Genomic DNA, 15,282 nt, shown 5'->3' on the forward strand with positions numbered 1-15,282 from the left:
CGGTCTAGTTTTTCCCTTTTGTTAATTTGAAACAAAATTTGTTATTTTGTTGAAATTTGGACTTCTTAATCACCATTCTTAGATTCTGTAAAGGTTAATAAAAACATGGACTTTGAATATAACAATTGTAAATCAAATTCTCCTCTCAGGTAGACTGGAGCAAATCTACTGTGACTATTAATGGATGTGGGTTTACTCTGGATACCTTGGGGATCACAAGAAACATAATTTAATCTTGTTTTTTAAATAAAAATAGGACAATTTATCTCACCAAGTATAAATAATAATATATCTAATTATGCCAGTATTTTGATTTTGAAGGGTTTTAGTTTAAGAGTTATCTTACATAAAATAAAATAGTTAACTGCTCCTGTAGTAGGCTGTTACTGCTGGAGGTGGGTAACATCAGCATTACCAGCATTTATGGGAGGCCAGTGTTTTAGCAAAGACCCTACAGTTTTCTCAGTTACAAGAACATGATTAATAATCATTGATAATTTATAAACTAAAGCTTGGGATGCCGGTAAAGAGTTACTGAATTTGTCATTGAGACCATGACCTCACTGAAGTCTGCCATAAAACTGTTCAACATTGTTGATCCTAGAGGGCATGGGAGAATCTGATCGGTGAAAGTGAGTGAGTGCTCGTATTGAGCCTGGGCTCTGTCCCACTGACATTAGTGACAAAACTTCCAATGACTCCCATGAAAGCAGGACCAAACCTTTACGCAGAGTTACTCAGATTCAGTTCTTATTTTCAGTTACAAATTTCTGGAGAATATCTTCTGAAATAAGTGGAATTACAGTGATTTAGCCCAAAGAATAGAGGGCATTTTCCTTTAATTCAGGAGAAAAGGGGAGACACAATTCCTTTATATTGCCTCACTACTATATGTCACCCAAGACTCTATCTGCTGTCAAAATCATTATCTGCTTAGGTTGGAGAGGAAGAGCTGACTTCACCATTTAAGGATTTAAGCTGTTATTGGCTACTGAATTTTCTGTTATCCTTATCCCTCAGCTTATCCCCTTCCCCACATCGCAGCAGGTAGATTCCTTAAGAAGAAGGGAGAAATTACTGTCTTCTGCATCCGCCTAGGTTTCTTAAAATGTAATAAACCTTATTCCATTAGTATGTAATCCAAACTGAGACAACCAAAACTCTTTCACTTCAGTCCTCCAGCACTACCTGGCTGGTTATTTTTAGATTATCATAGTTAAATTCAAACCCAAGGCCTGTAGCTGAAACACTGAGCTGCACAAAAAGCTTCTGAAATCTGCCTTCAAAGCAACAATGCCTCCAGAAGAGTCCTTCAACTTGGTCCACCAGTGGCCAATGCAGTGCCAAGACCATACTCCTCAGACGGAGGCGGCACATTCTTTATGTAGCAGAGTTTATTCACCTCTGCAAGGCCCATTGCCAGAATGAAATCTCTGTGGCCTTACATGGAATTCGTCCGCCTTTTTTCTTTGTGTGCATACATATACAGGCAAAACGGGGTTCTCTGAAAATGCAGATCAGTGCTTTTGTAATGGGAGATACGAGATTTTATTCTAAATACTCCATATAGCTAAGATGTTCTCTTGATTTCACTCATCACTGGCTTGCTGAAGACTGGAACTTCATCCTTCTGTACGCACAGGCCTAGCTTGTAATAATGTCCTCTACCCAAGGACAGGCATCTGTGCTTCTGGGTGACAGCTTCCAACCAAACGATTTGATGGAGACAGACAAGTTAACAGCAAAAACGTCTCTGTTCGGCAGAGCTGCATCCCTGTACCTGTATCTCTTCAGTTAGCAAATATGTGCCCTGTTGAAAAGCCACTGCTTCTGCCCATAACAGTACTTAAGGCATCGACTTGGACTTCAAATGTCTCCATCCACAAAGTCAGCCACAATTTTCTCTAAGGAAGCACAAAATACATGCTCATTTTTACTCCTTTATGATCCACAAGTAAGCATTCATGATACTGTGGCTTTCTACCTGACCTGCTGCTGTAACCTTTGCAGGAGAAATTCTGACAGCTGCCCGAAGGGTGTGACCCACAGTGGCGCGAAACCTGGAGCCCAAATAAAAAACAAATCGTGGGCACAACAGTATGGGCGAGTATAGAGATATAAAGAAATGCTGAATGGCAATCCAGCGAGTTTTTCACTAATCTTGCACAGGAAAACGTTGCTGAGATCGGTCAGTAGCCTCCAGAGCAAATACTGCGAGAACACATTACAAGCAGCTTCCGCAGTGAAACAGCCAAACCCGGATCAGATCAGTGGCAGTACCAGAAATGAAGCGGCCACACGTTTGCTGTCGGTCGGCAGGCTGACATCGAGGTGCCGGCTTTGCGTGCATCCCTCGCTCACCAGAAACGCAGAAGCGAACGTACCAAAAAAACTTGTGCTTGGCATCTGCGGCTGCAGCCGTCCACAGGTGCAGGTTAACGGGCTGCAACCTCGCCCTGCTCGGCACGGGGGGCGCAGGACAGAGGCAGAGCCCCGGGCCCCACCGAGCCCCCCGAGCATCCTCTCGACACCAGCTGGGGCCGTCCCCGGCAGCTCCCGGCGGAGGTTCCCGGGGGCTGCCAGCGGCCCTGGAGCCGGGCTAGGGCAGGGCGACGGCAGCTCTGCGGGGAAGGAAGCGGGCTGCAGCAGCAGCAGCCGCCGAGGGGTGGCCGGTACCCCCGGAGAAGGTCATCGGGCCGGACCCGCCGCCCCAGCTCGCCGCCTCCCCGAGCTGCGCCTTCCCCCGCGGGAGCCCCCTCGCCTTTCGGAGCCGCCCGGAGAGGGAGGCTCGGAGCACCGACCTGACGGGGAGGGGAAGAGGACCGCGGCCGCTCGCTCACCCACCTCTCCTCGCCTCGCCTAGCCGCCGCTCAGTCCATCGGGGCGGGCGCTCGCCCCCGCCGCCGCCTCCCCGGCCCCCCGCACATCCGCGGCCGCAGACGCTAACCCCGCGGCCCGAGCAGGAGGCAGAGCCAGCGCCTCCCCGCTTTCCTCCAGGAACACAACATCCAAAATCCTCTTTTTTTTTTTTTTTTTTTTTCCTCCCTCCTTCCCCCCCCAAAATGCGGCAGCGGGCGCGCTCGCCGTGCCCCGGCGGCAGGCAGGAGGCGCTCGGGGCTGGGGGCGCGGGGAGGGGGGCGAGAGGAGGAGCCGGGGGCGGCGAGCACCAGTTGCCGTGGCAACGGCGGGGCCCCGCGGGCGGCTCCCGGGGCGGGGGCGCGCGTCCGGCGACGCGCGTGCCCGCGGGGGCCACGCCGCGCGTACCAGCGGGGTGCGAGCACCCGGCGCCGCGGGGCCCGTCCCTGCGCCCCTCCCGGGCCCAGCACCGGGCAGGGGGCTCCGTGCGCGTCCCGCACCGCGCGGTGGGGCTTTTCCAGGTAGCGCTGACCGCCCTCCTCCTCCTCGGCGGATTTACCCTCTTCGCGTCCTGCGTCGTCTTCACCTGGCGTCTTTCTCCTCCGAGCCGCCTTGCCACGCTGGCTGCGCTGCGGCGCCTGCAGCCCCGGCCACGCAGCGATGATGTCTCCCTGCCCCGCCAGTTTCATAACCGCGATTTATTGCTGATGCATTTCTGCTGGAGACGGCAACGGAGGCGCTCAGGCATAGGTGGAACGCAGGCATTTTGTCCACGAGTCTAACACAGTTCAGAAAGCATCCGATTCCTGTAAATGATACCACTTGCAGTGCTGAGATTATCAGCAATTATAACAATGAAATGTTTTAGTGTAAAACACAAGGTACCAACGTTATTTTTCTTGCACAGAAATAAGAGCTAGGAATCGGTGTACCGTGTGGTTCCTGGAGGTAACACATCTGAGGTCTTCTTCGCACCACGCGAGTACCCCACTGGCAAAGTTAGTCTGGTGAACTCCTAGCATTCTGAAAAGAAATGTCATGCACATAACTGGCCTTGTTTTCCCAGCAAAATGGCAGTGTTCAAATCGTAAATGTGCCCCATCTTACTAAAAAAAAAAAAAAAAGGTGATCGATCACCTTTTTCACCTTTTCATCTCTACAACTGAATTTTGAAATTTTAGCTTCCGATATCTCACAATGTGTCTACATCCTTTGACACTTTCATATGATCAGGCAGTGGTCAGTTACGTTCCAAGAGCGCTGTGTGTCCCAAAGGCACTCTTTGCTTGCAGGTGCGTAAAGCCCTGACATAGTTCCGTTGGCAAGGGAATGGAAGAGCAGCGCATCTGTGGTAGCTGAGTAGTCTAGATAATAGGACAAAAGAACAATAACGAAGTGTACAGGTTTAATCTGCTCCTCCATAAAGAACAAGTAGTTACTGTAGAAACTGTCGCATTACGTGTATCTTCAGTATAGTACTTCATATCTGAGAAAAGCATCTTCCACACATTTACCAACTTCGGTAGAAAAATCAGCATCAACTGCCATCATCCTGGGTAGGACGATCTTCGTTCACATGCTCTCTAGAGCTTTCAGCACTTTCAATACTTTTGACTGATATAACGAAACACTTGCTATCTTGCAGTTTTGTGGGAGGCACCTAACAGTAGATCAGGTGTTGTACAGGAAGGATCATGAGCACGCAGCACGCAAGTAACGGGGTGGGTTGTCTTCTGAGAAGTTGGGTGGTTTTGTTTCAACACCACAGTAGGGGAGCTTGCTGTTCATTAATGGCAGAGTTAAAACCCAACTCATCCGAAAAACAAAGCAGCAGATCTGTCTGTTTTCTTCAACTGCACCTTGTCCTGCACCCAGAACTTCTCACTCAGGGCCTTTCAGCTCATGTTGACTGCACTACATGTTGCTAAGCCCCCAGAGGAACTTGAAGGGAAATATATGGCTCAAAATAGCATACATCCCAATGTCAGATGGGGTGTCAAAACATATTTCTTTAGTTCAGTGCTCTAAATGGTATTCTTCTATATAGACAGCCTGAAGATATACACATATATACTGAAAATGAATAGTTTATGTTACCTTTTTTGCCTGGAAATAGTGATTTGTCTAGTAGTTTGAAGAAACAGTGATGAGCTGACAGGATCTCTGCTCTCTCTTCCATGTCAGGCAGGTCACACATTTTTTGCTGTTTCAGAGCAGGTTTTAATTTGAAGGGAGCAGCGTTTGGCTGTTGGTGTGCAGCTTCTAGCATGCAGCCCACTGGAACCCCCAGCTGCACAAGGATCACTCAGCCTGCCAGTGCAGCTCATTGACCAAAAGCCAAGTCCTTGCCTGTTTACTGTTGCTTTCTGGTTGGGATCAATCAAAATAGATGCATTCGCACACGCTCAGTTTGAAGACAATAGTGCTGGAACAGAAACATGCTCTTAAGTGCAAAATCCCATAGGGATTTTTCTAATCAATTACCCTTATTATACCATGACAACATCAAAATATTTATAAGCACACATACAATGTTCTTGGTGAATCTACATCTCCAAATGATAGAGGGAAAACTGAGAGGCCACATCTGGTCTGTAATAAAAATATAATAAAAGACATTTTCTATTTCATTCAATTTTCTACCAAACACCCTCTTTTTAACAAGCAATTGTATATCTGGGTTAGATATTTATAGGCAGGTCTGGGATTCTCTTTGAGCATGAAGAACTGAACAGAACATTTAGAGAAGAATAAAAAGGCTATATTTTTATTTCTAACCCTTTTTCTCACCTGGAAGATGTTAAAATAGCATCAAGTGCAGATGACTGGAATCTGATATTTATAAATATCTGGCAAATTGTTGCTTTGTACCAGTGGCTGTGAGATGGGGGGAAAAAAATCATGAATGCACCTTCCAGGAGGTGGTATCAGCCCGAACTCCTTTCACGTTATCACTTAGGATGAAAATTCACTTTCTACTAGGTTTTCGCCTTTTTATCTTGTTCTCATATCCTTCAGGTAGCAGAGGGCTTCACTTCGTATCAACTGTTTAATCTTCCTATCTCCTTCGTGGGAGATATTTGAGAGTGTGAGCCCAGATAATGGATTACAGCTGACACCACAAACAACTAAAGAGAAGGACTTCTTTAGTTTTCCAACAGACAAAAAAATAAAAAAGAAAAACCAACCAAACCCTAAAAATGTAAGTGCCTCTACATTCCTTCATGGCTTTATTATACCTACTGTATCTGCAGTTCACAGTCATTGGCTTGGCTGCTGAATCAGCACTTGCCACTGAAGCCAAGTCTGGAAAAAAAGCATTAAATCCAGCAGCTGGTGGACAGCTGCTTGGAGACTTGCCTAGAGCCCTGAAAGATATGCTGGCTTTCCTGTGCACTTAACTACACAGCAGTCCTCACTTCTCATAAGCATTGTGCTGGGTACGCGGGCCCTGACTCCTCCAGAACCTCCATGTGAAGAATGCTACAGAGATAACATGAATAAGATGAAGGAGTTAAGAAAAAAAAATATATATATTCTTTCCTCATTCTTTGTTATCAAGGGAAGGGGGGGTGGAACACAACATCTCAAACTTTAACCCCAAAAGAAACGGGATCATTTAGTACAGCACAGAATGAAAGATCAGTGAAATGTGAACAACTGACAAAATCACTTGAGATTGAAACATACAGATCCTTAGGGAATTGCACCCAAGGAGATGCAATTAAAGAGTGCCAGAAATTATTTTAGCAAAGAAATTTTCAACAGAAAAAAAAATATTTTTTTTGAAACCAAAGCTTTTAAAACAAAAAATACCAGCCTCAGATGTCCTATTAAAGTGCTCTGAGCAACAGGCTCTAGGTTACTCTTAGGATACCCTTTTCCCTCCTCCAGTCTCCCTGATTGAAGGTTTTCCGCTTTGCATGAATGATTAAATATTCATTGAAGCAGTGAGTGGAAAGTAGGTCTCTCCCACCTGAGGTTACAAGCAGGCATTTAGGTTTTGTTTATTTTTTACAATAATAAACAAATAAAAAGAGGCAATGTCTTGATTTCAGTTTATTTTTTTCACTGATGTTTTTGCCCCTACTTGAAAAAGCATCAAACTGGGGCCTTAAAAGAATTGTTTATATATGTATTTTAATAGATGCTTAGAAAAATAATTTTAATCCAATTTCATATTTCTTTATATCCTTTACAGATGATAGTTTTACTTCATGTAGGAACCATGAGCTGTAGCTACAACTTCAGCAGGCACTATTTTTTTTCAATTGCATTACCTTGTAATATCTGATTAACAGGAAAAAGAAGTTGGTAGTTTAAAAAAGGCTGCAAATTTTGTTTGAGGACACAGAGGTAATTCTGGGAAGCTACAGAAATAGAGCTGTGGACACTCGGGTAGCTTTACTACAGGGGCTTTAGATGCCAGAGCAGTTCTGTAAATAACTGGATGGCTGCAGTCAGGTTTAAGTAATGGAATTTAAATAGTTGTACACCTTCTCCATGTTAGGCCATGGCTAATTTTGTATCTCCATAAAGATATCACATACATACCCCACCACCAACCGGTGGTCACTGGCAGAGATGCACAAAGCGGTGCTTTCAGCTGGCTGTAACTGGTCACTGCCCCTCACGAAGTAGTTTCAGAGAGGGGTGAAAAACTGCACAAAGGCCAGTTGGGTCTAGGACTACATTGGTGATAAACTAACAGAGAAATGAGTAAATGTGACTTCTGATTTTTGTGATTTGCCACTCCTACTTTAAAAGAGAGCTCTTGCTCTCTCACTGGCATGCACAAGATCGATTCAACAAACAAATGGCAGTGACTCAGGAAGCAATTCAGCCTCCAGACACAAGTCTCTGGGGCCACTTTCAGCTTTCAAGGGTATCCCGTCCGCCTCCTGCTGCACCTTAGAAATGGCCCAGTGTCCTGCTGGCCTTATGTCATACCCGACAGTCCCAGACAGATGCCTCAGGTACCCAAGGATGGCTGAATTGGTGTTAGATGCCTACGTCTGGCCACCAGAATCCCTTACTGACTAACTGGGCGATGGAGCCAGCACAGTGGGCAAAGCACATTGTGCTAACTTTGCCTGAACTGACTAAATGGATAAACACCCTATCACATCTTTCAGTTAACGTAACTTTCAGAGTTACTTGTATCAGTGTTGGTTTTAAAAACATGATATTAAAATGGCAGTCATTTCATCAGCTGATTAAATAGCTGCTGCTACCCCTTATAACTGCTGCAAATATGACTGTCTCTGCTTCAGGTCATAATGTTTTGAATACACTGTATGTAATGTTCTTAAATGTAAGCACATAAGTAGCACTAGCCAAGTGCATACCTTTTAATCTGGCATGTTTCCACATGATAAAAAGGTCATTTTACAGGAACACATTTATGCGTTCACTTGGAGATCGTCATTCAGGAAAACATCTCTAGGTAGAAAGTGTATTTACTGTTAAGTCACGTTCCTATTTGTGACAGACTCCTTTCAGCCAACATCTGTGATTCACAGCTCACTGGAGGAATCAGGCTCTCAACCCAAGAGCATCCTTTACTGGGGATCACTTCAAACAACAAATCACCCCCAGAGCAGCCCATACCTTGGTACTCAATTAAGACTTAAGAATTTTTCATTGCCAGAACTAAAATATGCACTAAAAAACTGGAAAGCCCTATTGTAGAACCTCACCCAGAATGGAAGAAATTTTCATTGAGTAGTATAAGTAGTTTTCCTTAAGAATGTGGCTTTCCACAGAAAAAGTGGAATCTGCAAGGCAGCAGGCCTGTGTGGGAAGCGGAGCGTTATCTGCCTTTCCATACAGCTCCACTCATGTTGTGCAGCCATCTGGGCCTACCGGTCTAACCGAGATGCATTTCCTCCAGCTTCGTTTCGAACAAAATTGCCAAGCCAGACCATTTGAAGCAGAAGAGGATTTCACCCGCCTACAGTACTGCAGTCTTCTTTACGTAGAGATTTTATCAGTTTTAACGATTCAGTTGTGCTCTTCTAGGCACAACTGCACGCAGTGTGAACTGTAGGATAAAATTCACTTATTGCAGCTTTGCCAGCATGCTAGATCAGGAAACACAAACAGTGGGTTTGTCGGTGCTGCAATTTCACCAGTTTCTTCTTTGAAATTCTCTACCGGGTCATTTTTTAAAGTAGAAAAAAAAAAGATGGAAGAAAATAGACAAAAAAATGGAAGAAAATTGTAACAATGAAGAAAATGGAAAAAAGGAAGTCCATACAGTAATGCAGAATACCAGCTCCACAGATATAGCCTTACAGAAACAGAAATTTATGACAGTTAACAAAATTATTTCTTGAACTTTATTAATATTGCTTTAGTCTTTCAGTTTTCTGTCTGAAAAGAGAAGACAGTGTGTTATTTTTTTAAAAAAACAACTATTCTCTCAGCAGAAGTTCTGAAAATGGAAAACTCGCAGTTGTGTATTTCTCTTGCCTTAAGGCCTTGTAAGACAGTTAGCCTTAAAAGTTTAAAACCCTTTTTCCCAGTGTAAAACGACAGCCCACCAAAGGGCAACCTTCCAAGCTCTCAGGAAGCATTAGATGCCACAGTAACGCGACCAACACCAAGACCTGCCGTGGCCCTGAGGAAGCCACCTGCCTGCGCACCGCTCCCCGCTGGCCAGGCAGACTGGGGCCCAGCCAGCCTCCCTGTCTCCCTCCTCAGCAACGGGGGCAGCCCAAGGGTTGGAGCAGGCAGGGCTTCAGCAGCTTGTGTCTGCCCTCTGGCCACAAGACTCTGGCTGGGGAGCCACAAGAGCACATTGGGACCGTGACACTAAACCGGATCTTTGTTATTTCTCAGCTGTTCAACCTGAAGAATTAAACAGCTTTCGGCCTCTTTCCTTCCCACCCACTCCTTTTGCCCCGTCCATAACCCATTTGGGAAATGAGCTGTCTCTCACATTTCTTTACAACAAGCCTCTGCGATGCAGCAGACCTTCCTTCTCCATAGGAATCTCTAAAGCTTACTACAATGTAAGTAATAATCACATGAACATTTGTCAAACTGATAATTGTGTTCACTTTACAGTATTAATTTTTCTGTGATTGAAACTTGCTATAGTAATTGTTAACACTTTCTGCAGTCTTGGTATACATTATTGGTATTAAGCATAAAATCTGATATTTAAGTTAGTGCTTGCAGATGTGCCAGTCCAGGTTACCTTCTGAACATATTGACTCTGTCATATGTACTAAATCTACTGTTTTCCGTGAATGATTGAATTCATAGCCAGTATTTGTGGAAGCAGTGAACTCAGCAGAGTCTCTTACGGTAAAAGGCTGCACTGGTCCCTTTAGTCTTATTCTATCGCTTCATGTCTCCATTCCTGACCAGAAGACGAAAAAGGAGAAAATTTCATTTGGAAAATGCGAAATTGGGTAGGAATTCATGGCTAAGGCTCAGCTTTCTGAGAGTAGTTATCTCAAGGCTTTAATTTTCTTTCTCAGTAATTGATCTGAGGACTTTGGAGCAAGTAGTACATATGTCAGACTGTTTTCCTTCCCTCTTGCATTTTGGCAAAGTCTTCCCTGTGGAGGAAATTAATAAATTTCAGGATGACATTTCCTTCTTTATCCAAAAGAACAAGGAAAAAAAAAATCCTCTGGGTTATTTTCTGTCTTTACTTTTAACAATTTATAAAAATCTTTCTCTGAATAAAGGAAATGTACTTTACCAGAGAAATAAAATATGAGAAATTTCCTCATTTTTGTCATCGATATGCATTGTGATCAGTTGAACCCCTGTGTGCATATGCATTCGCACACTTAAGTTCAGATTCATGAATATAAGTTACAAACTTAGAAAACAAAAGATTAATTATATGGGAGGTGCAAACAGCTAGAGTTCTGATGAGGAAAAAAAAAAAACACCACTGTAAGAAATACCAATGCTTGTACTCCAACATGCAAGAATATGTAACAATTATAGCTAGAAAAATCTTTATAAGCCAGCATTGGTTCTATTTTACCATCATTTTGACTGTTTGCTTTCTTTTATATGGTAATGTATGATTACAGTTTTATTAAAAGAAGGAAAAGTTGCTTTTATTTTAGACACTACCTTCTGATGCCGTGTGAATGACCAACAATCCACATGTGGATCATGGATTATTCACTACTACAACAAAGAGCATATTTCATAATTACCACCACAGTGGTTTTGGTGATTTTCACTACAGGAGGAGCTGACAACCATCAGAAGTAGGGTACTTGTCTTAGTCAATTATTGATTTTACCCCGTAGATAATTCTTGTACAAAATCAGAATCCAATATTTATTTTTCAATTTGGAAGCTGTCTCTATGTGAAACACAGTCAACTCTGTCTAATTCATTTCCAGGGCTTCCAGAGGTACTCTGACAAAGACACTCTGTAGACCAGAATCTCCAAGTTATTTAGACGCTAATCTTCTCATGGGGCATAAATGACTTAGGTGGTTAAGCCCATTGCTTTCAAGCAGAATGTCACAGGCAGTCTTAGTACCAAAATGACAAATATATATGTTTTAAAAAAAGATCATCTGTTTCTTGGATTTCTAAATTATAACAGCAAAGCTAGTGCAGTAATGTTAGCTGTAGGTTCTATGTTAATTATTGTCTGTGCTGCTTTGATATAACAATTTCACACATATTAAAACAAAGTTTCTAAAAACAGAAACAAGATGGCACAGGAGTCTCTTTATTCTTTGCTGAGAATTAGTTACCACTTATTTATCAGACCAATCTTATCTATTCCTTGCTGCTGCTTGAAAGAGGTTTTTCAAGGACCCTGCTGACTTCTTAATATTTTTATAACTTTTTTTTTTTAATGTTTTCCATACACATCACATCCCCAAATCCTCAGTATTGGAAAAATTCTCAGTAGCTCCAACAAGAGCAGATCCCATAATGCTTACTATGGTTATACAGCTATTTACACAATTACACAGCTGTTGCATTTTTAGTTAGAATATGACAGACACTATTATTGAGGATGTGATTTTATACCTGGTACATCCCTAGGGCTGCCATAAGATAAATGCATTTAGCTGATGCACAGATGTGAAATAGTTTGAAATAGAAATGCTTACTATTTCTAGTCAGATCCCAGTATCTGCAGTATTTTCCTCTGGTCTCTAATGCCCAAGTAGCTCTTCAGTTTATTTAAATAGGGACTTTCCACCTCTCAGTCCTTGATGAGAGATGATTCTTTGCCTCCAGGCACAGGCATCCTTTGGGACACTCCTGTTTAACTTATTACAGAAAGACAGGGAATTATGGTTGCAAAGAAGAGGAAAATATTCTGACTTTCAAAGATACCAACAGAGTTTTCCTCTTTAATTGGAAGACTTGATAAAGCTGATGGGGTGCAGGCAGGTAAGTTTTATTTCACTTATTGTGGTCTATCTCCTGCTCCAAACATACTGGAAAGAAATTTTTCAAGTATTATCATCTTTAATGTATTCCCTGACACAGCCTTAATGCCTGAAACACTGCAACTCGACATACTGAATCTTATCATTAAGTTAGCTACCACAGGGTTCTCAAACTATGCTCTTGTGACTGGTGACTCAGAAGTCTTCTCAGGGAGTCTAAAGAATAAAATATTTTTTCAATTTAAACAGTAGTGAGCAAGGAGTTATTAAGGAAGGTATGCCAGGGAGGGATCTGCTGCTGTCATCTTAGCACTCAGAAAGGCAACACTAAACCAGCACTGCCTTGTTCAATGTATATCATGTATGCTAGCACTCACTAGTTTAATAAACACGTTGTTACCTCTAAAACCGTGCTTAACTATTGCAGTGCTAGCAAGAGAGCCGCTAGGTGTAAGAATTTTGTCAGGATCGTTTGGCTACTTGCAGCTTGTGAGCTCCCACGCTGGGATTTCACAGCTGCTGTGCACTGGACGGGTTGCTGGCACACCAGGATGCAGGGCGGCGTTTTTTGCTCCAGCTGTGCCTGGCTCTGCTTTTCTTTTCATTTTCTGTCTCTTCCTATGTTGAATCATTTCAGATAGTTTCTGAACGTCTCAAAGAGACCTCTGAGGAATTAACAAAACATCCACATTATATAGAATCTGTGTTTACGTACAATTTCACTATGTGGTGCTACACTGTACATCTCTCTGTGGCCATGCTTCTTGTTAAAACAAACATTTAAACAGCTTTGATTTGAAAACATGACATTTGTACTGAAAAGAATTTGTAATGTGATTTAGGTGCTCTATGTAATTGAAAAACAAAACAAAACACCACTGTTATGTGCTATAAAGGACTCTTTTGTTTTCTACAAAATTTGATTTGTTTACTTGCCCTGCAGCCATACTGAGAGAACAGAATAAATGGCAACACCTCTTTGGTCTATTTTAAAAAAGAGTCATGAAAGGGAGAAAGAGAGTGGCCAGAGGGCTATGAGGAAGAAGAGATGAGTGCTGAGATAAAAAGCAGCCCAAAGGAAGATTACAAGGTCTCAGAGAAAAAGATCAATAATGGTGTTAACAATGGAGCTGCAAATACAACTATTTGCATTTTGAAAACTTTTTTTCCCTCCTGCTTCACTATGTCCAGAGTATCTGGAACACTCTCTGCATAGATAAAGCACCTCTGAAAGGACAGCATTTCAATGAAAAGTCAAGACCCTGAGGATGCCAGAATAGTATATGGCTACTGGAAAAACCAGCTTACCTTCCCTGCCCATTGCTTGTTCTGTAAGAAGTGAGGATCTGAGACTGCTCTAATTTACAAGCAACTCTCAAACAACTCTCCACCGATTCTGTCTCCTCCCTTTTCCTTTTCACCTCCCTAGACCTTTCACCGTTTGGTTCCCTTGAGAAAACCATGACGAATTTCCACCTGGAAACTTCAGTCTCACTGTTAGGTAGTCTCTTTTTTTTTCTGTTTTTGATGGCCCTTCCTCTCCACCCTCTTTCTCTTGACACATTGAGACTTTTGACAAGGTCAAACAATCCATCTTAGTTTCTATATTTATATCTGGGAAGCTCCCTCCAGCAGCACAATAGCATTTTGGATAGGACAGTTTGACGAAAACTGTAGATAGGAAAGATGGCCTGGTTAGAAAAAAAAAAGAGAGAGAAAGCAATTAAAAAAAAATGAAAACAGCCTGAGTGTTCATACAAAATAAGCATCCACTAGGTACATAGGGATTTCTGACCACAGAATAAACACTGCTTAATGGCTCCACAGAATAAAAGTTTAGACAATGCTCTGTACATTATTTTGCCAGCTTATGGGAGCAGAAAGACATAACGTGTCTTTGTTATATATTTGGCACTTGAGAATGCAGTGCAATAGCAAAGGCTAGCACCAAAAGAAGCCATGAAGTGCAAATGCAATGAATGAGAGATGGCTGAGTCAAAGAAAGTCAATAAACATTAAATGGAAGGAATAAACTCAAGGGCGAATGAAAGCAGGCCTGTCTAGTTGAATATATTAATTGAACGTATTAGAAGATAAGTGAAGGACACAGACACAGAGACATGAAACCAGAATGCTGAATACTTACAGGGAACATGCTGAAATAGCAATCAAGGGAATTGAAAAAAGTCAGCAAGGAAGGCCTGTAAAAGAGGGAAGTGCAGGAAAGAAAAAAAATGAAATAAAAAGATGATGGGTTTAAAAAAAAAAAAGCCTATTAAATATTCAAAACCAAATGGAAAAATAGTAATGGGAACCTGTCTAGGAAAGAAAAAAGTGTATTTACAAGCATGAGAACAGTCAACAATACTATAGCAATAGTAGAAATGGAAAGGCAATGGTTTCTTTTGACTCAAGGTGGAATGCTGACTACTCTGTGCGAGAGCTAGCATTGGCTTATGAAATGATATGATGAAACTTGTTGTGCGACACTGTCCCAGGACAGATTGGTGTCATGTGAATTACAGCTACCCAAAGCTCTGTAGGAGCATGGAGTTTAAACTTCCATTCTTTGCCACTCTTATTTACATTTACATTCAGCATGTTCATTTATATGGAAAGAATGAAATTATGTTAATGTCAAATTGTCCAGATGTAGTTTGAAAACTGTGATATTTGAAAATATCACAGATTATCTGGAAAGCACCTACACAAAAAATCAGTCACTGGAAGGAGGGAATGTCATCTCATAACCACCCCCAGCCCTTCTATACCTATAGCCTATAATCCGAACACCTATAATCCTTGTTAGTTATTAGTTAATGAGAAGTGATGGAGTCAGCTGTGCAAGCTTTGCTTCCTTCTCAGGGACCTCCCTTGGAGTCTCTTGCCGGAGCAATAGTGCAGGTTTCCTTTACCACATCTTGTATGGGGACAGTGTGAATGGCCCCTTGAGAATGTTCTTCTTTTCGTACCTCCATGGAAAATAAATATACAGTTGGGTTTTTCTACTATGAAAATGCAACTCCCCTGT

At 42.5% G+C, this 15,282-nt stretch overlaps 2 protein-coding genes across 7 annotated transcripts in view; one reads left to right on the forward strand and one right to left on the reverse strand.

Annotated features, from left to right (window-relative positions):
• Positions 1 to 3,772, reverse strand: part of GNAZ (G protein subunit alpha z) — a 76,403-nt gene extending 72,631 nt beyond the window's left edge. The window contains exon 1 of one of the 2 annotated variants that reach the window (XM_048064111.2): positions 3,416 to 3,772. The gene's annotated coding sequence lies outside the window, so the exon portion shown is untranslated. Of the gene's footprint in view, positions 1 to 2,844; positions 3,138 to 3,415 lie in introns of those variants that run through there. The other variant, XM_048064110.2, reaches the window with a different exon arrangement.
• Positions 1 to 15,282, forward strand: part of RSPH14 (radial spoke head 14 homolog) — a 109,028-nt gene that overhangs the window by 83,462 nt on the left and 10,284 nt on the right. The gene's annotated exons all lie outside the window — the stretch shown is intronic.

This window comes from Anser cygnoides, chromosome 17, assembly GCF_040182565.1.
Source record: "Anser cygnoides isolate HZ-2024a breed goose chromosome 17, Taihu_goose_T2T_genome, whole genome shotgun sequence".
NCBI lineage: Eukaryota > Metazoa > Chordata > Aves > Anseriformes > Anatidae > Anser > Anser cygnoides.